This window comes from Aethalodelphis obliquidens, unplaced genomic scaffold, assembly GCF_003676395.1.
Source record: "Aethalodelphis obliquidens isolate GAN/ISIS:26980383/991018 unplaced genomic scaffold, ASM367639v1 scaffold23, whole genome shotgun sequence".
Classification (NCBI taxonomy): domain Eukaryota; kingdom Metazoa; phylum Chordata; class Mammalia; order Artiodactyla; family Delphinidae; genus Aethalodelphis; species Aethalodelphis obliquidens.
The window spans coordinates 22,238,561-22,261,901 of NW_020837967.1; positions in this window are offsets into that span (position 1 = coordinate 22,238,561).

The window sequence follows — 23,341 nt, forward strand, 5'->3', positions numbered from 1 at the left end:
GGGGCCGGGTCGGCGGGCTCCCGGGCGTCCTCGGCGCGGCGCGGGTGCCATGGATGGCCTCCCTGCTTTCCTCCACCAAGAACCTGCACAGCCGGGAAGCAAACTAAGTTGGGGAGCAGTTGGCTGGCAGGCTCGGCCTCGCGCTCGCAGCCCAGCGGTCGGGACATCCTCGCGCGCCCTGGCCCCCGGCGCAGCTCCCAAACCCCGGAGTTTGCGAAGAGGCTCGGGGCGGGAAGAAAGGGAAAGCGCGGACCCGCCGGGAGAGCCCGGGTGACCGACGGGGAACCCGACGGCAGGTCCGGCGCCGCAGCTCCGTCTCCGCTCTGACCGGTCCCCCGGCGCCCCATCCGGTGCCTGGCCGCGGCTAGCGTCGCCCCTCCGATACCCGCCACTCACCCAGCCCGCCTCCCGGACGCCCCCGTCCCGCCCCACCTTCAGGCCGCCGCTGCCCGTCGGCTCGTCCTCGCAGCGGCCGAAAGTCCGCGCGCCCGAGAGGAACGGGGGCAGGGGGCGGCCGGGGCCCCCCCGGGACGCGCGGAGGGGCGGCCGGAGCGCGGCGGTGGGTTACCTGGGGCGGGCGGGCGTGTCGGTCGAGCACCAGAGCAGGCGCAGCAGCAGCAGCAGCAGGAGGCTGGCGAGCAGGGCGAGCAGCGCGCCTCCCGGCCGCATCCTGAGCCACGGGCGCAGCCGCCGCCGCCGCCGTCGCCGCCGCTGCCGCTGCTGCCCCGGCGAAGCACAGCCCGGGCGGCCCCGACTGGCGGCTCCCGCCGCCGCTGCCGCCGCCGCCGCCGCAGCCACGCACACCTCCAGCGTTCAAGGCGGCGGGGAGGGGCGGCGGCGGCGCGCGCCCCCGGCCCGGCCCGCTCGCTCTCAGCGGGCAGAGGTAGGCGCCGCGGCCCGGCTCTCTCCCCCGGCTCCCGCCCGGCCCCGGATCGCTGTGGCAGCCCGGCTGGCAGTGGCGAGGCGCCCAGCTCGCCTCCTCTCCTCCCGGAGGCGCTCGGCGCTGCTGCGGGCTCTGGTCGTCGTCGTCGTCGTCGTCGTCGTCGCCGCCGCCGCCGCCGCCGCCGCCGCCGCCGCGCGGGGTCACCTGAAGGTTGGGGCTCGGGCGCTGGACGCCGTGCTGCTTGGGCTCCAACTTTCCGGCGCCCTCACCTGCCCCTGGGAGGCCGCGCGCTCTTCCCCGAAGCCCACGCAGCCCACCCAAGCGGACCACACCTGGCTCTGCGCCCCTGCGGAGGAGAGCGAGGGCTCGGAGAGGCGGAAGAACAGGGAGGGAAGGGCCCACTTCCAAAACTTTGAAAACGGAGTAGTCGCTCTGCTGGATCGTCCCACGCGCAGAGGCTGCAAGGGACTTCCAAGCACCTCCCCTTGCTTGAAGGCAGATTCAGAGGGACGGCGAATGGATTTCCGGGGGCCAGGCCGTCCCTAGGGGTCGGGCAAACTACCGCCCGCAGGCCGAACTCGTCCCCTGCCCGTTTCTGTGAAGAGCTTTCTTGGACCAACTGCCTGCCCCATTCCTCTGTGTTACCAATGGCCGCGTGTGGCTCTATTTATTGATCTAGGGCCGCTTTTGCGCTGCAAGGACAGAATTGAGTCGTGGTCCCAAAGATCAGAGGGCCGGAAATGTTGACTCTCCGGCCCTTTCCAGAACAAGCTGTCAGACCCCTGCTCTAATTCATATTGGGCTGGATCATGTTGGTTAGCATCTCATTGATTAGTTAGTATCTCATGTATTATACTAGAGGAGAGTGATCCCATGACAGCGTGATATAGTCTGGCTTCCCAGCTATTTATCTGGGCGTGGGCCTCCCCTCTTTCGGCCCTAAGCTATTCTGTCTGCGCATGGCCCCAGGGCTCACTGTGCAACCTCCCTGGGTTCTGCCCCTGCCTCTGAACCCTGGAGGAACATCCATAAACCCTAAACTCCACGGTGGTTATATGGGGGCTCACTGGACTATTCCATCTGCTTTTGTAGATATTTTTCCAAAAGCAACCCTTGGACTCTACCACCTTGCGAAGACCTCGGTAAAGGTGCTTTCAAAGGTTTTAGTGTCCTTAGTAACAAAAATATGTTTCAACTGAACTCTCCTAGACGCATAAGGTCTTAACCTGAAAAACCAATGTGAGAGCCTTTGAGAAGCCAGCAGCCCAGACAGCTCAATAAAGCTGTCGCCAGTGATTTCATCTCAGAAGAAATCACAGCATATATCAAGAAGAGACATGCAAGGCTGCCTAGTTCCTTTCTACTAATTCTGCATTTACTCCAGTTTAAAATACTTGGGTGAAGACGCACCAGAACTTTGCACATAGCAGTTGATCAATAAATGTTTGGTCAATGAATAAAACGCCTCAGAATTAATGCTCTGAAAATGCTCTAAAACCTGAAAATAAACGTGACTAGAAGTAGGATTTCCTTCCATAGCTCACTATTCCTATTAAAATATGTATTAATCGATAAAGGAAAAGTTCCTACTTTTCCTTAAGACTGACATTTTTAGGGATCCAGCCGCTTATCTGAGGATGGGTATGATAAAGTAATGCTATCTTCAGCTGGTGCTAAAATAATAAAGTAATCCAATTCTATGTGTTTGAAAGTACAAGCACTAGTAGATAAGTGGGATAGGACACAATTATCTTGAAAATGGAAAGGTTGTCTGGATTTGGAAGATAGTCTGAATTTGCTTTCTCTTAGAGCTGAAGCACTGTGCAGACAACTCACGCTGAAGATGGTTTCCAGAAAAAAAGTAAAGGGCATTATTGTATCAGCCAGGAAGCTGCAATTTCACCTAATTTACCAAAGTTTAATATTTTCAGCACAACTGGGCTCAAGGCAACAGCAGAAGAGTCAGCCTTGCACTGGGCTCCCTAAACACCCTTTCTGCAAATGAAGTTCCTTTTTATCAAGCCAATGGCTATCAGCAGGGGACTCGCAAAAGCCCATTTTAATTGGAAAACCAAGTGTAAATTTGCAATGGGAATTCTGAGCCCAGTGTTAACATCTGACAGTAGGGATCTTTACCACAAGGTTTGTCATTGAAGACGTGGGTTGGTAAAATAAGAATTATCTTGCTTACCCTTGAGAGATCAAAGAACCTGACGAAAACAGGATTCTTTAAATATTATCAGCCACAGAACCAATACTGGGTAAATGTGCATTTGGTCACTTAACATTCATAGGTTTGACCAGCAGCCCCAAATATCTGAACCCTCAGAAACTCAGGCTGGTGTGCAGAAGCCCCATCTGGTGTGTGAACCTACCTTACTCTCCCAGTTTTCCCAGCATCTGCCTCTCATTTTGCCTTTGTTATTTTTTTATTTGTCATCAGGAGTGCCTTTACTTTCATCAAATAACTTACCAAAAGAATACTGGAAAGTTTTGATATATAAAAAATGTCCAAGTCATTGAAAATCTTCCTGGAAGTTGGGGTTTCTCAACTTTTTGGGTATAAGGTTTTAAATATTTTCAAATGCATGGCTTGGAGGATTCATGAAAAATCCCAAATATCAAGTGTCTACTATATCTACTAGAATACCCAAATGGAAACTTTCAGTACAGGGAAAGGAAGGAGTACTGTGAGAAACAGAGAAAACTGATGCACCGAAGAATTTTTCATGCATCTGGGTGACACTTTCATCTCCCTGTCTAGACAGAATGCTTTCTGATGTCTTCAGGCTGCTTGATTGGTTTTAGTAATATTAGAGATTTGTGAGGACTGCAGGACAATGGCACATTCATAAATATTAAACTACTCTTTGTGGGGGGAGGAAATTCATAAGGATAGCGTAACCAAGGCTACATATTTTCAGTAAATCAGAGGATATAAATAAAAGTAGAAATAACTTCAAGAAAGCAACAACCTTGTGGGGGGGGAGCTACATTTTCAAATACATTTTGTTACAGATTTTTCCCGTTACTAATTGAATATTTTAAAAATTGAAGAAATTCCATGTATAAAGTCACTTTAAAGATAAGAACACCTAGGATGATACACAAATTCCATTTGGGATATATATATATATATATATATAAAAAACACAATTGGTAGTATAACTAAAATTATAAAACAAAAAAATAGTTATTATTCACAGTATAAAATAGACGTTAATATATAAAACATCTTAACGTCTAAATCTCCTTTCCCTGAAGTCCACTTAAAAGATCATAAAGGACCAAAAAAGAGAGATGGAAACTCCGCATTTATCCTGAAACTATAAAATGGCCACAATCCCGTTCCACAAGCCCCCAGAATGCCTACTAAAGATGAACTAATTAGACGAGAGTACCAAGTTCAAGACTCATCTCCCCTATTTATGACTTAGATTTGTGGAAAAGAAATGGAAAAGTTTTTGAAGGTCCAACTAACACTCAATTTGGAAGAGCAAAGGCTGGGAGTAGGACCCAGCAAAGATGATAGCCATCAGTGGGAACGGCCAGGGCTACCATGTTAAAAGAAACATGGTGACCAATATTTCTGCTTTTCACGGAATACAGCTTTCTAGCCATTCCATTTAGGAATGATGACCTAGAGATACTGCTAATCTTGAAGCGAGATGCTGCTAAAGAATTTTCCAGCTAACAATTAAAGTCAATTTACTAAAGAAAAATGAGCACCTATTCAATAAACAAATGGCCCTTGATACATTGGTTTTTATACCGAATTAGCCTGTCCCAGACTATCCTCCCTAATTCCAGAGTTTGCAAGACTGGTTAGAACTCCAGTTGTTTCAACAAAATTGGAGAGTGGGTGTTGTGTGTGCTAAGATAATATACCCAAGCCTGGCATATTTCTCTCCTCAACTTCTCTTCCCCACCTCTTCATTCCATACATCCTAGACTATAAGCAGATAAATAATGAAACAAAAATATCCAATAGCAAGTCCTTAATGCAAAACTAAATTTCAACAAGTAGGCAAATAAAAAGGAAGAACTGCCAAAGATTTTCCATTCATAATATTTCTGGCAAGTAGCAGAAAGAAACAGGCTTAACTTATTTCAAAGATGAGTAAGCAGGAAAATAATTATGCAAAAGTTCTGCAAAATATTTGACCAATGGAAAGAAATGTAACCAACAGAAAAGCAAATGAGAAATATATGTTGAAACAAGTCTTACTGCAGAAAATTTAAGCAAGGATCACTTTGTACTCCCCAGGAAACGAAATATAATATAAACACTATGAAAGAAGAACCCAAAGAAGAAAAACTGAAAGACAAAATAGCAAGGCAATAGGAAGGAAAGTGAGCTGACGACAGTAAAAAACAAAACACAAAAAACCATTGCAGAATTTAGAACTACCTTTAGAAGACTGAGGAAGAGAATTTAGGTGGCAAAAATCTCAATTAGTGTCACAGAGATTAGGCTGATGAAAACTGCAGAAAACACAAAGGAAAGGGGCAAGGAAAATATACTGATTAGGAAAACATATGTATCAAAGACAGATATTAGATATATATCATGTAGAGATTAGGGGTTGTTTTTTAAAAGCATAAAAATGAAGTATTAAAACATTTAAGGATATAATAGAAGAAAACTTTACCAAAATAAGGAAACATCTAAATACGCAGATGTTTTGTGTTCTCAATGTCTGAACTCATTATGTGAACTCATGAGGATCCAGAGAAATTTAATAGAGAACAATTAACTTTATGATGTATCCTCTTGCAGAGATTATTTAAAAAGAAAGAAAAAATTCTAAAACCATCCCGACAGAAGAAACAGGTAAAAATTAATCTTGTTTCTGACTTGCCCTCAACAACATTAGACTCAAAAGAACAAACAATATTTACTGTGTTTTTGAGCAGAAAAGATGTGACCCCAAGATTCCATACCCAACTAAGATAGTTTTATATATAAAAGCACATGCAATTTTCAAATATTTAAGAACTCAGAATATATAATATTTCTATATGTATCCTGGAAAAAAATCAACTTGAGCTATAATCAGATCATAAAATGAATCAAAATAAGAAGTTCACAATGAAGAAGTTGTAATCAGAAAGAACTCAGATAAGCAACAGATCATTTTAAAAATAGAATTGAGCCTAAATAATAGAATTCCACAATAAAACTGTTACATTTTCTTTAAAAATTGCTACAGAAATATTATAAATATATTATAAATCTGGGAAGGAAAATTCCAGTTCATGGCAGATTGTGGAAAATATAAAATAAGAAGAGTAAAGGATGTAGTAAAAGTGCATTACTTTCATTGCCTTTCAGGGTGAAATAATCATTGTTTTGCACACACAAAAACGAGATTAAAAAGAGAATATATATGTAAATATTTTCCAAAGAAGGAGGGAAAAAGAAACTCAGACCTTTTAGCTAAAGATAGAAAGAATACCTATTCAAGCAATACTTGAACCTGTTGCAAACACTTAGAAATGTTTTATAAAATCTAATGATAAAAAAGGAATGCATAGCTAAGTTCTCAATAAAGAAAGGGAAAGCCCCAGTTACCAGAAATGAGGAACATACTGAAAAAAAAGAGCAGGAAGTGTGTGCTCTGACTGAAAGCAGCTCACCTGTAATACACTATCATCCTGGTAACCTAGAAGTTTGCTTTTGACTTCTAAGCAGGGAATGAAAGAGGCACACTGGGTTCCCAGAGAGACAGAGTTGGAATTAGAATTCCTGCATAAAGCTTTTTTTGTTGTTAAAAACTAAATATGTGAACTAGAAAAACAAAGACCCACATACCTGCACAATGCAATTGTTTGTCTCTGCCTGAGATCTGGGTGAAAGAATTTCAATCTAAAACCATTGCTTCATTTGGGTTTACCCAAATGTTACCCATCCTAAGTCATCCTAAAATTAAGATAAAGCTTGGTCCCTGGCTAATGTTGCTAACATGGCAGGAAAGTGCTAACTATTCTAGTTCCATAAAAATCTCAAAGAAAAGGAATCTCACTAAGAATGAGCATAAAATTAAAAACTGCAAAACACTTGAGGAATTCACCATGAATATGTCTCAGTAGGTACAACTAATGGAAGGATTATTAAACAATAATCAGAAAGAGAACATAAAATAAGCAAGTTTAACATCATGAAGGACATGAAAGGGTGAATCAAGACACTGAGAAAAGAGTGATGATAAATGAAGTAAACTTTTATCTAAAGAACCAGTAGAACTATGAGGGAAAAAATGCAGTTGACCTTTGAACAACAGAGGTTTGAACTGCACAGATCCACCTAAACATGGATATTTGTCATCTGTAAGTACTACAGTCCTACACAATCCATGGTTGGTTGAATCCAAGGATCTGGAGAGACCTCCAATACAGAGGGTCGACCATAAGTTATACTTAGATTAACCCCTGAGTTGTTCAAGGGTCAATGGTATAGTCACTGATATCAAAATAATCAGCGGATGGGTCAAGTGACAAGATTATACATGGCTAAAGAGAGAATCGATGATCCGGAATACCATTCTGATAAAATTATCCACTGAAAGATGAAGAGTTGGAAACCTTGAAACAGAAATTAAAAGACCTTAGAAAAGCTTAAGAAGACCCATATTGCTGTTACCTACTTCTGCACTGCAAACCATCCCAACACCTAGTGGTTTAAAACAATAATATTTTATGATACCTAAAGATTTTGTGGCTCAGGAATTCAGACAGTTCTCATCTGGGTGATACTAATATTTCACATGGTGTCAAATGTGGTCTGAAGGGTTCAATGTGGCTTCACTCACATGTCTTGCCCTTTGATGGGGATGATTCAAAGGATGCGTTCAGCTGAGGCTGTCCGCTGGAGTACCCACATACTTAATCTCTCTAGCACAGTGATCTCAGGGCAGCCAGATTTCTTACTTAGTGGCCAACAGTTCCCATCAAAGATGTTCTAAGAGGCCTGGGCAGAAGCTGCAAGTTTCTTAGGATCTAGTCTCATAAGTGTCAGAACATTACTTCTGCTGGATTCTATTGCTCATGCAAGTTCCTAAGCCTAGCATATATTCAATGGGAGAGGAATTAGACTCTATCCAATTCTGACACCAACTCCAATGTGTGTGTGTGGTTCTTTTTTCCACACCGCCCAGCCGTTAACTCAATTCTGACACTGTCTACCAGGAGACAGCATCAGATCCTGACAGCATCAGATCCCACAGGTTAAGACTGCCTACAAAACTGCCCACCTCAGACACCGACAGCAAGTCCATGTTGTCCCTTGTGCTTCTAACCAACTGGCTATAGATCAGAGGCTCCAACAACCCCCTCCTGAGGTTTGATTCATTTGCCAGGGCAGATCACAGAACTCAGAGGAACATTTTACTTACAAATTGCCAGTTTATTATAAAAGGATATAACTCGGGAACAGCCAGATGGAAGAGATGCACAAGGTAAGGCATGCGGGAAGGAGCACAGAGCTTCCATGCAGTCTGAGTGCACCCCTCTGCCCCAAACCTCTACACATTCACCAACTCGGAATCTCTTCAAACCCCATCCCGTTGGGTTTTTATGGAGGCTTTATTACGTAGGTGATATTGATCAAATGATTGGCCATTGGCGATTGATTCAACCTCTATCATCTCTCCCCTTCCGAGGTTGGAGGTAGACTGAAAGTTCCAGACCTCCAATCACGTGGTTGGTTCCCCTGGCAACCAGCCCCCATCCAGGATGACTAAAAATACAACCAAATCTAGATACACTGTAATAAAACTTCAGAACCCCAAAGAAAAAGTCTTAGAAGCAATCAAAGAGAAAAGACATGTAACTTACAAAGAAATGGTAATTAGATTACAGCATATTCCTATCAGCAAAAATAAATACCTAAGTTAACTGAATCTTCAAAGTGCCAGGGGAAATACTGTCACTCTTAAATTCTATATCTGCCTAAACTATCATGCAAAGATGAAGATAAACTAAAAAGTGTTTTAAAAGACTGAAAAAATTTACCACCCACAGACCTTTGTTGGGAACAAAACAAAACAAAACACTGTAAATGGTATATTCCAGAAAAGAAGAAATTGACCCCAGAAGAAAGGAGATGAAGAATAATGGTGAAGAAGCAAAATGGCAAACCAACAGTGACTATATAAAACAAAATAATGATGACTCATCTGTGAAAGAATCTACAAAATGAGATTGAATGAAGACAACAGACAGTAATAACAAGAAAGAACAGGAGCTACCAGAATTAAACCATTTAGAAGGTCAGTAGAATTAGTAACTACTTTTATACATTGTTAAGTCAAATATGCATTTTTTAAATGTTAAGACATCCACTGTAGTACATGAGGTGTTAACTAATTCAATTGTGGGAATCCTTCACAATATAAAATATATTAAAAATCATCATGTTGTACACTTTAAATATATTACAACTCTATTTGTCAATTATACCTCAATAAAGCTGGGAAAAAAAAGACATCCATTATAAAGTAAAAATATAACTCTTAACTAGTGGAGGAGAAAAGAGAATAGAGAAAAATCATCCAATTCAACAGAGGACAGAAAAGGAGTGGAAGAAAAAGTAACTAGAAGTCAAAAATAAAGCACAAAATAAGATGGTATAGGGCTTCCCTGGTGGTGCAGTGGTTGAGAGTCCGCCTGCCGATGCAGGGGACACGGGTTCGTGCCCCGGTCCGGGAAGATCCCGCATGCCGCGGAGCGGCTGGGCCCGTGATCCATGGCCACTGAGCCTGCGCGTCTGGAGCCTGTGCTCCGCAACGGGAGAGGCCATAACAGTGAGAGGCCCACGTACCGCAAAAACAAACAAACAAACAAAACAACAACAAAAATAAGATGGTATAAATTCAAACATATCAGTTATTAAAATAAATAAAATAAAACTTACCAGTTAAAAGAAACTCACAGATTAGGTAAAAATAAACAAAATGGCACAGAAAAGATGAAAATAACAGTATGTAAAATGATATACAAAAGAAATACTAACCAAAAGAAAGCTTAAAAATATCAGACAAAACAGACACAGAGGTAGAAAGTACTATTAGAAAGAAAGAAAGTCGTTTCAGAATAAAAGGCATAACTCTCTAGGTAAAAATAAAAATCCTGAATTTATAAAGAACAAACAGCAACATAACCTCAAACTATGCAAAACAAATTTGATACATTCAACACACCTTTTTCTAAAGGAGACAAAAACATTAGAAAAAAAAATGGATTGAACAACACAATTTGAAAAAACACAGCCTTCTCAATCTACTCCAGAATACCTCTGAAAACTGGCCACATTCTACTCCACCAAACATGTCCTGACAAATCCTGAAGAATGGGTATTACAGAGATCTTATTCTCTCTTTGATCGCAAATCAGGAAAATCAGAAACCAATAACAGAAAGACTAATAAAACTGTCCTCACACTTAAAAATGCTTTCAAATAATTCATAGGTCAAAGAATCATCTTAAACAAAATTTCAAAATATTTAGACAAAACCAATAATGAAAGACAACATACCAAATTGTGGGCTGTAGTGAAAGCAGGAAAATGTACAGCCTTAAATGCACATATTAAAAAGTTTAAAAAAAAAAAAAAAGGAAAACCAATGAGTTAAGCATCCAAATCGAGATGTAGGGGAAATAAAGCAGAGTAAACCCAAAGGCTGTGAAATATAACCCAAAATGGAGAAAACTGACAGATCAGTCAAAGGAACCTATTCTCCAAATAATAGGTTATCTTAACCCAGGTCTTTCTCCTTAATCTCCAAAAGCAAAGGTGAGACAGCAGCTTTTGTGCAGCTAGTTTGTTTAACAATAAATCCAAATGTTTGTTCTCTACATCTGTGTCTCTATTCCTGCCCTGCAAACCAGTTCATTTGTACCATTTTTCTAGGTTCCACATACATGCGTTAATATATGATATTTGTTTGTCTCTTTCTGACTTACTTCACTCTGTATGACAGTCTCTAGATCCATCCACATCTCTACAAAAGACTCAATTTCGTTCCTTTTTATGGCTGAGTAATAATCCATTGTATATATGTACCACATCTTCTTTATCCATTCGTCTGTCGATGGGCATTTAGGTTGCTTCCATGACCTGGCTATTGTAAATAGTGTTGCAATGAACATTGGGGTGCATGTGTCCTTTTCAATTATGATTTTCTCTGGGTATATGCCCAGTAGTGGGATTGCTGGGTCATATGGTAATTTTATTTTTAGTTTTTTAAGGAACCTCCATACTGTTCTCCATAGTGGCTGTATCAATCCACATTCCCACCAACAGTGCAAGAGGGTTCCCTTTTCTCTACACCCTCTCCAGCATTTGTTTGTAGATCTTCTGATGATGCCCATTCTGACCAGTGTGAGGTGATACCTCATTGTAGTTTTGATTTGTATTTCTCTAATAATTAGTGATGTTGAGCAGCTTTTCATGTGCTTCTTGGCCATCTGTATGTCTTCTTTGAGAAATTTCTATTTAAGTCTTCTTCCCATTTTTTGATTGGGTTGTTTGCTTTTTTAATATTGAGCTGCATGAGCTGTTTATATATTTTGGAGATTAATCCTTTGTCCGTTGATGCATTTGCAAATATTTTCTCCCATTCTGAGGTTTGTCTTTTTGTCTTGTTTGTAGTTTCCTTTGCTTTGCAAAAGCTTTTACGTTTCATAAGATCCCATTTGTTTATTTTTGTTTTTATTTCCATTACTCTAGGAGGTGGATCAAAAAAGAGCTTGCTGTGATTTATGTCAAAGAGTGTTCTGCCTAAGTTTTCCTCTAAGAGTTTTATAGTGTCCAGTCTTACATTTAGGCCTCTAATCCATTTTGAGTTTGTTTTTATGTATGGTGTTAGGGAGTGTTCTAATTTCATTCTTTTACATGTAGCCATCCAGTTTTCTCAGCACCACTTATTGAAGAGGCTGTCTTTTCTCCACTGTATATCCTTGCCTCCTTTGTCATAGATTAGTTGACCACAGGTGCGTGGGTTTATCGCTGGGCTTTCTATCCTGTTCCATCGACCTATATTTCTGTTTTTGTGCCAGTACCATATTGTCTTGATTACTGTAGCTTTGTAGTATAGTCTGAACACATACAAATTTTAAGATTTTTTGTTCTAGTTCTGTAAAAATTGCCACTGGTAATTTGACAGGGATTGCATTGAATCTGTAGGTTGCTTTGGGTAGTATAGTCATTTTCACAATATTGATTCTTCCAATCCAAGAACATGGTATATCTCTCCATCTGTTTGTGTCATCTTTGATTTCTTTCATCAGTATCTTATAGTTTTCTGAGTACAGGTCTTTTACCTCCTTAGGTAGGTTTATTCCTAGGTATTTTATCCTTTTTGTTGCAGTGGTGAATGGGATTGTTTCCTTAATTTCTCTTTCTGATCTTTCGTTGTTAGTGTATAGGAATGCAAGAGATTTCTGTGCATTAATTTTGTACCCTACAACTTTACCAAATTCATAGCTCTAGTAGTTTTCTGGAGGCATCTTTAGGATTCTCTATGTATAGTATCATCATGTCATCTGCAAACAGTGACAGTTTTACTTCTTCTTTTCCAATTTGTATTCCAGATGTAGAGAACAAATGTATGGACACCAAGGGGGGAAAGTGGTGGGGGGTGGTGGTGGTGGTGGTGGGATGAATTGGGAGATTGGGATTGACATGTATACACTAATATATATAAAATGGATAACTAATAAGAACCTTTTGTATAAAAAAATAAATAAAATAAAATTTAAAAAAAATAAGTATTCATAAAAAAAAAAAACAATAAATCCCTGGGATCAGGAGGGAGAAACTTGGGAAAGTAAAGCAGAGGTGAGAAAGCCAGTGTAAAAGTATATCACTGACTCCATGAATTTGGCTATTCTAGGTGCCTCGTATAAGTGGAATCAAATAGTATTTGTCTGCACCTAATGTATATTGGAATGCATTTTTAAGGTTAACTTAATATATGTCCTACAAACAGACTGTACCTTCTGTTTTTTTCCCTGTGCTATACAGTAGGTTCTCATTAGTTACCTATTTTATACATAGTAGTGTATATATGTCAATCCCAGTCTCCCAATTTATCCCACCCCCCTTTTCCCCCCTTGGTGTCCATATGTTTTTTCTCTATGTCTGTATCGCTATTTCTGCTTTGCAAATAAGTTCATCTGTACCATTTTTCTAGATTCCACATATATGCGTTAATATATGATATTTGTTTTTCTCTTTCTGACTTACTTCATAGTGTGGGGAGGGGGAATGGGGAGTTAGTGTTTAATGGGGACAGAGTTTCAGTTTAGGAAGGTGAAAAATTCAGGAGATGTATGATGGTGAGAGTTGCACAACAATGTGAATGTACTTAATGCCACTGAACTGGACAGTTAAATATGGTTAACATAGTATGCTTTATATTATGTGACTTTTACCACAATAAAAAAAATTAAAAAGAAATACTTTCTGTAAAAAAAAAAAAAAAAAAGTATGTCACTGAACTGGGAACCCCTGTGGATGTAGGGATCATACCAGGGGTTTTCTGATGAACCTCATAGCATGTCTCAGTACAGTCGTCCCTCGGTATCCAGGAAGGATTGGTTCCAGGAATCCCACAGATACCAAAATATGCGATGTTCAAGTCCCTCATACAGATCAATTTTCAATACATGAACCCACAGATGTGGACCAACTGAATTGTCCACCTGGAGGAGGGCTGGCGTTTCTCCATCAGCCCCTGTTGCACAGTGCACTTTCAGATTGCACAGAATGAGTGACAGGTGCCCTGCAGTGGTACCCAGACCCCACCAGACTTCACATCACAGAAGAGTGCTCCCTTATTAATAAATTCTCCCTTCTTCCATTGTATATTCTGCCTTGTCTGCTCTGGCATTTTCAAGATCCACTCCCAAATGTGTTCCCTTGGCTTCTGCCAGTAGGTACTGCAATTTGTTTGATATGTATGCTCTTTCCTCCTGAAGTACAGACTTGTATTTTCTTGCTTAAGCCATGCTGTGACTCGACCCTGGTTAGTAGTCTGGAGGCAACGATGGGGGCAAGGGCAGAGCTTAAGGAGGAAGAACATTATAATGAGAGGTATCTGCCTCTCTCGAGGTCTTCGCCTGCATCTAGGCAAGGTGAAGCTCCCCTCTCTTACTGGGGTGGCAGGGCAGGGGTGGAGGACTGCTTCTGCCAGCCCAGAGAGTTTAGGGGAACCTGGGGGTTCAAGATTCTCAGGTTTCAACGTCCTACTCCTTTCCTATCATGATCTTGGCATTTGCACAGGAAGCCTGTCGAGGCTGTAGATCCAATCCTCCTTGTAGCTCTGCCACCCACACGATTCAATCCTGGGCCAACATGTTCTGCAGCCACAAGGGATGACACCTTCTTTTATGTTTTATTAAAGTAGAGTTGATTTACAATGTTGTGTTAATTTTGCTGTTCAGAAAGTGACTCAGTTATACATATATATATTTTTTTTTTAATATTCTTTTCCATCATGGTTTATCCCAGGATATTGAATATAGTCCCCTGTGCTCTGCAGTAGGACCTTGTTGTTCATCCATCCTATATACACTAGTTTGCATCTGCTAATCCCACACTCCCAGTCCATCCCTCCCCCACCCCTCACCCCTTGGCAACCACAAGTCTGTTCTCTATGTCTGTGAGTCTGTTTCTGTTTCATAGATAAATTCATTTGTGTCATATTTGAGATTCCACATATAAGTGATATCATATGGTATTTGCCTTTCTCTTTCTGACTTACTCCACTTAGTAGGATAATCTCCAGTTGCATACATGTTGCTGCAAATGGCATTATTTCATTCTTTTTTATGGCTGAGTAATATTCCATTGTGTATATGTACCACATCTTCTTTATCCATTCATCTGTTGATGGGCATTTAGGCTGTTTCCATGTCTTGGCTATTGCTGCTATGAACATAGGGGTGCATGCGATGGTATCTTCTTTAAATCCTGCCATGAGGTGCTCCAGTTTTCAAAGCCTGCACTAAGTTGACAGTTAGCTCTTAAAGCATTAACCCAAACCAGCCCACCTGTGATTCATGCCACACACTATTCAAAGGCCTTACCTGTCTCTTAAGTGAAAGCTTCATCTTCACCTGTGCTTTGCTCCAAGCCATTGCAGTGAGTGTCTGGGTAACTGTGATGTCAAGGGGGCTCCCCACTCCACCTACCACCAGCAAATGGGTCCCTGCTACTGTCTGACTAGTAAGTGGTTCATGTTTTCTAGGGCCACTTTTGATGCCAACTCTTGACCTGCCCACCACCTTGCCCACCTGAAGGAAAGCCCGAGGCAAAGGCTCGCAAGTAAGAAGCTTATTTGAGAAGTGACCCCAGAAGCAGTACTAAGCGATGTGGAAAGAGAAACCATGATTTGGTTGGTCCATTCTACGGCAATCTGGCGCTTAATCCCGGCAGGCACTCTCTAAGGAACCATCTGAGATGCACCTGAGAATGGTCCATCTGAAGGCCAGGCACGGGACGCGTTTATTCATCAGCTTGCATCCGTCTGTCAAGGGTCGTCGCCTGAGCTGGAAGCTCCCTCTCGGGTTGCATGGAAGTGAGCAGTAGGTGGGTTCCAGCAGGAATAGGACCGCACACCCTGGCGTCAGAGACGACCCAGGAATAGGGCCACATACCCTGGCATCAGAGATGACCCAGGAATAGGACCACATACCTTGGCATCAGACGACCCAGGAAGAAAACAGGAAACAACAGAGCAACTAAGTTCACACCTGCACAAATATGGAAATCTCAGCAGCGGGTGCCAGATAACAAACCGTGTCATATCCAAGGATCAGGAATTAACCCGTGATGCGAAGTGATGAAATCCAGTGGTTAGGAAACAACTTTCAAGGTGAACTACCTGGGTCCTACTCATCGGCTACAGAATTTGGGGCACGACACTTCGTCTTTCTGTGCCTCAATTTCTCCTTATTTCAAATGGGGATAATAGTATCAGGACTTCCCTGGTGGTGCAGTGGTTAAGAATCCCCCTGCCAATGCAGGGGACATGGGTTTGAGCCCTGGTCCGGGAAGATCCCACATGCCGCGGAGCAACTAAGCCTGTGCGCCACAACTACTAAGCCTGCGCTCTAGAGGCCGCGAGCCACAACTACTGAGCCTGCAAGCCGCAACTACTGAGCCCGCGCACCTAGAGCCTGTGCTCTGCAACAATAGAAGCCACCGCAATGAGAAGCCCGCGCACCGCAATGAAGAGTAGCCCCCGCTCGCCGCAACTGGAGAAAGCCCGCACGCAGCAACGAAGACCCAACGCAGCCAAAAATAAAAATAAATTAAAACAATAATAATAGTATCTATGTCAGCCTGTTTTTATAATGCTTAAATGAGCTATATTATGCAAAGACGTTAGGAGAATGCCAGGCGTATCACACACTCGCTATGTGTTTGGTATTACACTTTCAGCCGCCGCCAAGGAAGCTAGAAGGCAACGGACTAGAAGGCAATCACCCACCTTACACATGCTCAGAACACGTGGGTCAGCCTACCGTTGGGTAGCATCTAGCCCACAGCTTCAACATTCTGAGCCGAAACTATTTCCAACCTAGGATTTTATACCAAGTAAGAAAGGAGAAACTGCCTAATTGCCCTTCAGGAGGAGAATGATATTTTGTCAGTTACTCATTCAGCAATTAAAATGAATGAACAAGGCAACATACCATAAATCTCAAGAACTACATTAAAAGAACCATTAGCACTGTATGATTCCAACTCTGTGACATTCTGGAAAAGGCAAAGCTATAAAGACATTAAAAAGATCACTGGTTGCCAGGAGTTAGTGAGGAGGGAGGATGAACAGGCAGAACACAGAGGACTTTTCGGTCAGTGAAAATACTCTGTGTGATACTATAATGATGGATACATGTCATTACACATTTGTCTAACTAAACCCATAGAATGAACAACACCAAGCGTGAACCCTAATGTAAACTCTAGACTTTGAGTGATAATGGTGTCAATATAGGTTCATCAATTGTAACAAATATACCATCTGGTGGGGGATTTTGATAATGGGAGAGGCAGGGGGTATGTGGGAAATCCCTGTACCTTCTTCTCAACTTTGCTCTCAACCTAAAAGAGCTTTAAAAAAAAAAGTCTTTTAAAAACAAATACATATATGAAGTCTGTTTTTTTACAGAAAAGTACTGGCACTTATTCTCATGATGGAAAGATGGTTCACCACGAGGAAAATCTAATTTTATTTATCACATTATGCGATTATTGCAGGAAAGTCACAATCATCTTAGCCAAGGAAAATGAGGCATTTAATAAAATTTAGCAACATTTCTGAGATTTTTAAAAAACCCTTAGTAAAAGGATTTGACAGCAGCTTCTAGGAAAATGATAGAAAAAATAAACGAATCAAAAGGCAACCTCATGGTTTATTAATCATTTAATAAAAACAATTTCTCTCTAATCAGGAATGAGACAAGGTCTCAATAAATATTTGCTGAGTGAAGCACATCTGTGACCCTGTGCAGGTTCTTGACATGTCAACTGACTGCTCAACCGCTAAAAAAAAAGTTAAAAACTTTGAACCCAAATGGAACCATGTAAAAATACTCAACACTTTCGTCCATAGTTTAAAAACCCGTATCTACTGCAAGTTGTCTATTGTTCTATTTTGATATTTAGCACTCAACATTAGGATTGATTTTATAGCTATCTCTAAAACTAGAGAAGAGAAAATTTTTCAATACATCTGATTTTACAGTCAGTAGCAATTAAGCAGAATGCTATTCCTTACCACTCATTTATATCACCAGTTTGATCCCTGTCTACATTCACGTAGATTTTAGACGTAGTAGAATGTTTCTAGCTGTACTGGCACAAGTGAGTCAGCTTTCATTTTCACTGGCACGTCAGAATCCTTAAGGGCATCTTTCTCCCAGACGTGTCTCTAGAACATGGTCTTATGATTCAAAATTGAGGGAAAATATTTAGAAATATTTTGGGATCAGGCATAAACTTCAACTAACTTCCTTCCTGTCTCCTTTGTAGCCCTCTTCTGCTGCAGCGTGATGAAGGGGACACAGGTCTTCCCCCACTTACACGAGGGTCACATCCCGGATAAACGCATCCTAAGTTGAAAATATCCTGTCAAAAATGCATCCAATACCCCTAACCTACCAAACACCATAGCTTAGCCTCACCCACCTTACACATGCTCAGAACACGTGGGTCAGCCTACCGTTGGGTAGCATCTAGCCCACAGCCTGTTTTACAGTAAAGTGTAGACGATCTCATGTAATTTACTGAATACTGTACTGAAAGTGAAAAACAGAATGGTTGTCTGGGTCCAGAATGGTTGTCGTGATCGCGTGGCTGACTGGGCGCACTGCCCAGCGTCATGAGAGAATATCTACCATGTGTCACTAGCCTGGGAAAAAGATCAAAGCTCAGAATTCGAAGGTTTTGCACCACTGTAAAGTCAAAAAATCTTAACCAAACCATTGTAAGCCTGGGACCGTCTGTACACACGATACACTTGTGAAACACGAGATGAAATGATTTGGCCACAGTGCCTTTGCACTGGCAATTCTGTTCCCTCTGCCAGAAAAACTGTTCCTTCAGATATGCCCATGGCTGACTCCCTCTTCCTTTAGTCTGATCAAATGTTACCTTAATAAAATAAGAACTACCCCTCAGGTCCAGATGACCAGCACTTCTTACCTCCTTCGTTTGCTTTATGTTTTCCACAGTACTCGTCACCACCAAATACATAATAATTTATTTGTAGATTGTCAATCTCTCCTAATTACAAGAGAAGCTTCATAAAGGCACAGACGTTGCTTATTTTGCCCTATTCCTGCATTCCAGGTGCCTAGAACACACAGAAGGTACAAAATAAATATCTGTTAAATAAATGCATGTAATTCTAGAGTACCTAGACATTTTTCTGTAGCTAACCCAACTACTGCTAAAAATTCCAGTGGTCTTTAGAAATGCTGGGCACGATAACAGTAGTGATACAAGTACAAAATATAAGGAGAAGATTTAGGTACTAAACAGTGCAGAATAAAGTATAATGAAAGCCTAGAGCCTACGGGCCACAGACTGAAATTTTCAGCAAGTTATTTCCCTATGAAAACACTTCTTCCCGTTAAAAATTTCAATTGGAAATACTTCTTTGGAAAAGATGACAATATGTAAATAAAGAACTAACATTTTAATAGATCACTCCCTGATCCTCCTATTCTGATACTCAGAGCACTCTGCTATAAGAGAAAGAGCATGAGGGTTTTTAAAAAATTTTTATTGGATTATAGATGATTTACAATGCTGTGTTAGTTTCAGCTGTACAACAAAATGACTCAGTTATACATATAGTTATACCCACTCTTTTTCAGATTCTTTTCCCATATAGGCCATTACAGAGTATTGAATAGAGCTCCCTGTGCTATCCAGTAGGTCCTTATTAGTTACCTATTCTATATATAGCAGTGTGTATATGTCAATCCCAATCTCCAACTTATCCCTCCCCTTCCTTTCCCTGCTGGTAACCGTAAGTTTGTTTTCTACATCTGTAATTCTATTTTTGTTTTGTGGATAAGTTTGCTTGTACTCTTTTTTTAGATTCAACATATAAGCAGTATCTTATGATATTTGTCTTTCTCTGTCTGACTTCCTTCACTCAGTATGACAATCTGTAGGTCCATCCATGTTGCTGCAAATGGCATTATTTCATTCTTTTTTATGGCTAATATTCCATTGTGTGTGTGTGTGTGTGTGTGTGTGTGTGTGTGTGTGTGTGTGCGCACCACATCTTCTTTATTCCTCTGTCAATGGATATTTAGGTTGCTTCCATGTCCTGGCTATTGTGAATAGGAACATGAGGTTTTTATTCAAACCAATCTGGTGTGTATCCTGGTTCTGCCGCTCACTGGGGGTGATTCTCAGCAGGCTACTTAACCTCTCTGACTTGCTTCATCGGAAAGTAGGGTAAACGAAGCTAATATGGACTCTATTCCTCCTCCTGGGCTCTCTAAGTGGAGGGGACCATCAGCCAGCAAGTTGCCCAAGCCAGAAACCGCGTGGCATCCTTCACACTTCTTCCTCACCACCACCGCACGTGCCCCTGATCAATAGACCGTTTCAGTTCTACATTATGAACATCTCCTGAATCCACTCTTCTCTCTCCATTCAGGCTGCCACCTGCCACTTCTGTGACCCTGGTCACCACCACCTCTCTTTAACTAGATTATTGCAGGAGCCTCTTATGCGCCTGTGATCCAGGTCTGGCCCATCACACACTCACCTCCAAGACATATTGAGGAAGTCATACCAAGCTGCAGGGACAGCTGGGAAATTACTCAGCATGGTGGCAGTGGCATCCGTGAGGAATGGTATCGATTGCAAAGCCCTGGCAAGACTGTCCCTGCTTCCTGGTCTCTATTGGTTCATATCCATTTTCCAAGCTCTGTTCTCTAGTCCTCCTGATGTTTCCAGAACTAGCCGATAAAGATGCTTCCACTCAGTTCCACCCCTGCCCGTGTCAATTACACATGCCGGCAACCGAAAGCACCGCCTGGCACATCCCGAAACACGTGGCCCCTCCAACTCCTACAAGCCCTCCTCTCACTTCGGGTGGCCTCGCGTTAACACCCGCCCTTTATTGCTTTGGGATGGAGCACGCTCACCAGCCCAGCTTCCTCTTACCTTCTTATACTCCTGCCACACTTAGCCTCCTGCCGTTGGGCGAACATGGCTTGTTTCCTCCTGCTTCTGGACATGCTTTATTGTCTCTGCCTAAAATCCTCCCCATTTGCATGTAAACTTCCTTCTCTCTTTTTGCCAGAGGACTCTGTTCCACAAGCAGGGAACAGGGAACACAGTCAGAGGCAGCTCCATAGCTGCATTTTTACTACAGCCTCACGAAGAGACCCTTTTGACATTAGCTGCAGTTAGAAAACTCCTCAGGCAGGACCCAGTTTGGGCCACGAGCTCACCTTTCTCATAAGAGGAGCTGTGATTACCTAACCAAGGTCTTGTGCCCCGCCTTGTGGCCCCGGGAGACGGTGGGGTCGGGGTGGGGGGCGGTGTCTTTGTCCTCCTTCTGCCCCCTGGTGGTGTACATTCTCCAGGTAGATCACCCAATATTTTATAGTTTACCTTAAAACTATTTTACCTTGAACAACACGAATTTGAACTTCACGGGTCCACTGACATGTGGGGTGTTTTCAATAGTAAATGCTACAGTACTACACGATGTGAGGTTGGGTGCAGAACATAGGAAACAGAGGAATCCTGGGTGCAGAACATAGGAAACAGAGGAACTTCAGACACGGAGGGCTGACTTTAAGTTAGATGCAGATTTTCGACTGTGCAGAGGTTGGCATCTCTAACCCCCGCGTTGTTCAAGGGTCGACTGTACTTAGGAAAAGAATTTCTGATTGTGAGTGAGAGGCGTAAAGGAGAGAGAATTGGGGGTGGGGGGTGGCATCAGGCATTTCTGGAGAAAACAATAAGGGAAGAGTGCTATCATAAAAACAGAGCTGTTTTGGTAGATTGCCTATCTCCAAGAACTTAGTGTACAGCACAGGGAACTCTACTCAATACTCTGTAATGACCTATATGGGAAAAGAATCTAAATAAGAGTGGATACATGTACATGTATAACTGACTCACTTTGCTGTACATCTGAAACTAACACAACATTGTAAATCAACCATACTCCAATAAAAATTTTAAAAAAGAAGAAAAAAAGAAAAGTTATAAAGTACGAAGGTGCTTATGTTTATACCTCAAGTTGTAACAATTTAACTTTTTTTTTTTTTTTTTTGGTGGTACGCGGGCCTCTCACTGTTGTGGCCTCTCCCGTTGCGGAGCACAGGCTCCAGACACGCAGGCTCAGCGGCCATGGCTCATGGGCCCAGCAGCTCCGTGGCATGTGGGATCTTTCCGGACCAGGGAACGAACCTGCGTCCCGTGCATCGGCAGGCGGACTCTCAACCACTGCGCCACCAGGGAAGCCCACAATTTAACTTTTAATAAGTGCAAAATAAATACTGAACAAGAGACCTGGACCCTTTCCATTTCTGAACATTGATAGACAAGGTGCAGGTGGTCCAGTCTGAGCTAATCATTCTGAAAATTGAAAGCAATTCTTTAGTACTTCGAGAATAGCCCTCATTTTTACATACTAGGGAACAACGGCCTGTAATAGCTTCTTTAGCTCGTTAACCATCACCTGCTTAACATCTGCGCGTTGTTCTCCATGCTTTGCTCCCACCAGCCCTTTCACTAACCCAATCTCCACATCAAATGCCTTCTTGCTCCTTTCTCCAGTACCAAAAGGGGAAAGGAAAAACTGAATGTGGCGTGGAAAGCAAAGCTCTTTGGAAAAGAAAAATCTATTCACCTAGAGGAACTAGTGAAATACAGAAGCCACAGTGACTTACAAACCGCTCCAGGTTAGATATTCATTAGAAGCAAATACATGAACTATTGTGGATCTAAATATATAACTCATCCTGTGCAAAGGCCTTCCAAAGTAAGAAACCCAGGAACCTATCAAGTATTTATGTTGTTCTTCTAAATACATGTTTTATTTACCGTAAAGTATATAAAATATTTACTTTTTTTTCTAAAAACATACTGTAAATTATTCACAGTCCAGTACATTTCACCATTTCTTTCTGCAGGTAAAATAGGTTTATTGGATCACTAGCAATGTTTTTAAAAAGCAATCCTGAGGTCCTAGGAAAGCACAATTCAGTGAAAGCCAACACTCACACAGGAGACCTAACTGTTCCAAAAGCTATGTATGAAAAACTGTACGTCTCCACGGAAAAATCAAAGGTAGTCATTTAGGGATTAGCAAATAGCACTAGTATGATTAGAAAATAGCACAGAAATTAAGTATTTATTCTTCTGTACTCTACTAGAGTAGGGGATGAAAAATTACCAATTGGAAGCATTTTTGGTCTTGTGATCTAGTCACAAAGAACAGCACTGAAATTTCTAAGTCAAAACCATTCTGATAACTTCTGATAACAAAGAAAATCCTTGATGAATAAAACGCTTCATTACAGACTCTTTCTTTTTTTAGTCATTGTCTTTTCCATTCTGCTATATATGGACATGGAAATAGTATTCACTGGTAGGGAAGGCCCCTGCTTAATATTCATATTTCACCTCTAAGTCACCATCCTTTAAGAGAACATTTTCTTATTCTCTTACATTCATGGAATGACTTAGCATGGCTCCAGACCAAATACATGGACCACTGTACCATTCCAACTCACGGACGTTGTAAACTAGAATTCTTATTCTTTCAGAGTCTACATGATGTGCCAATGGTAATTTCACCTTTAAATTAGGAGATAGCCATACGTTTACCCACCTTAATTAGTTTTCCCTTGGAAAATGTTCCTTTAATGATGTTTTGCGTATTTGAATGAGTCCCATTTTCC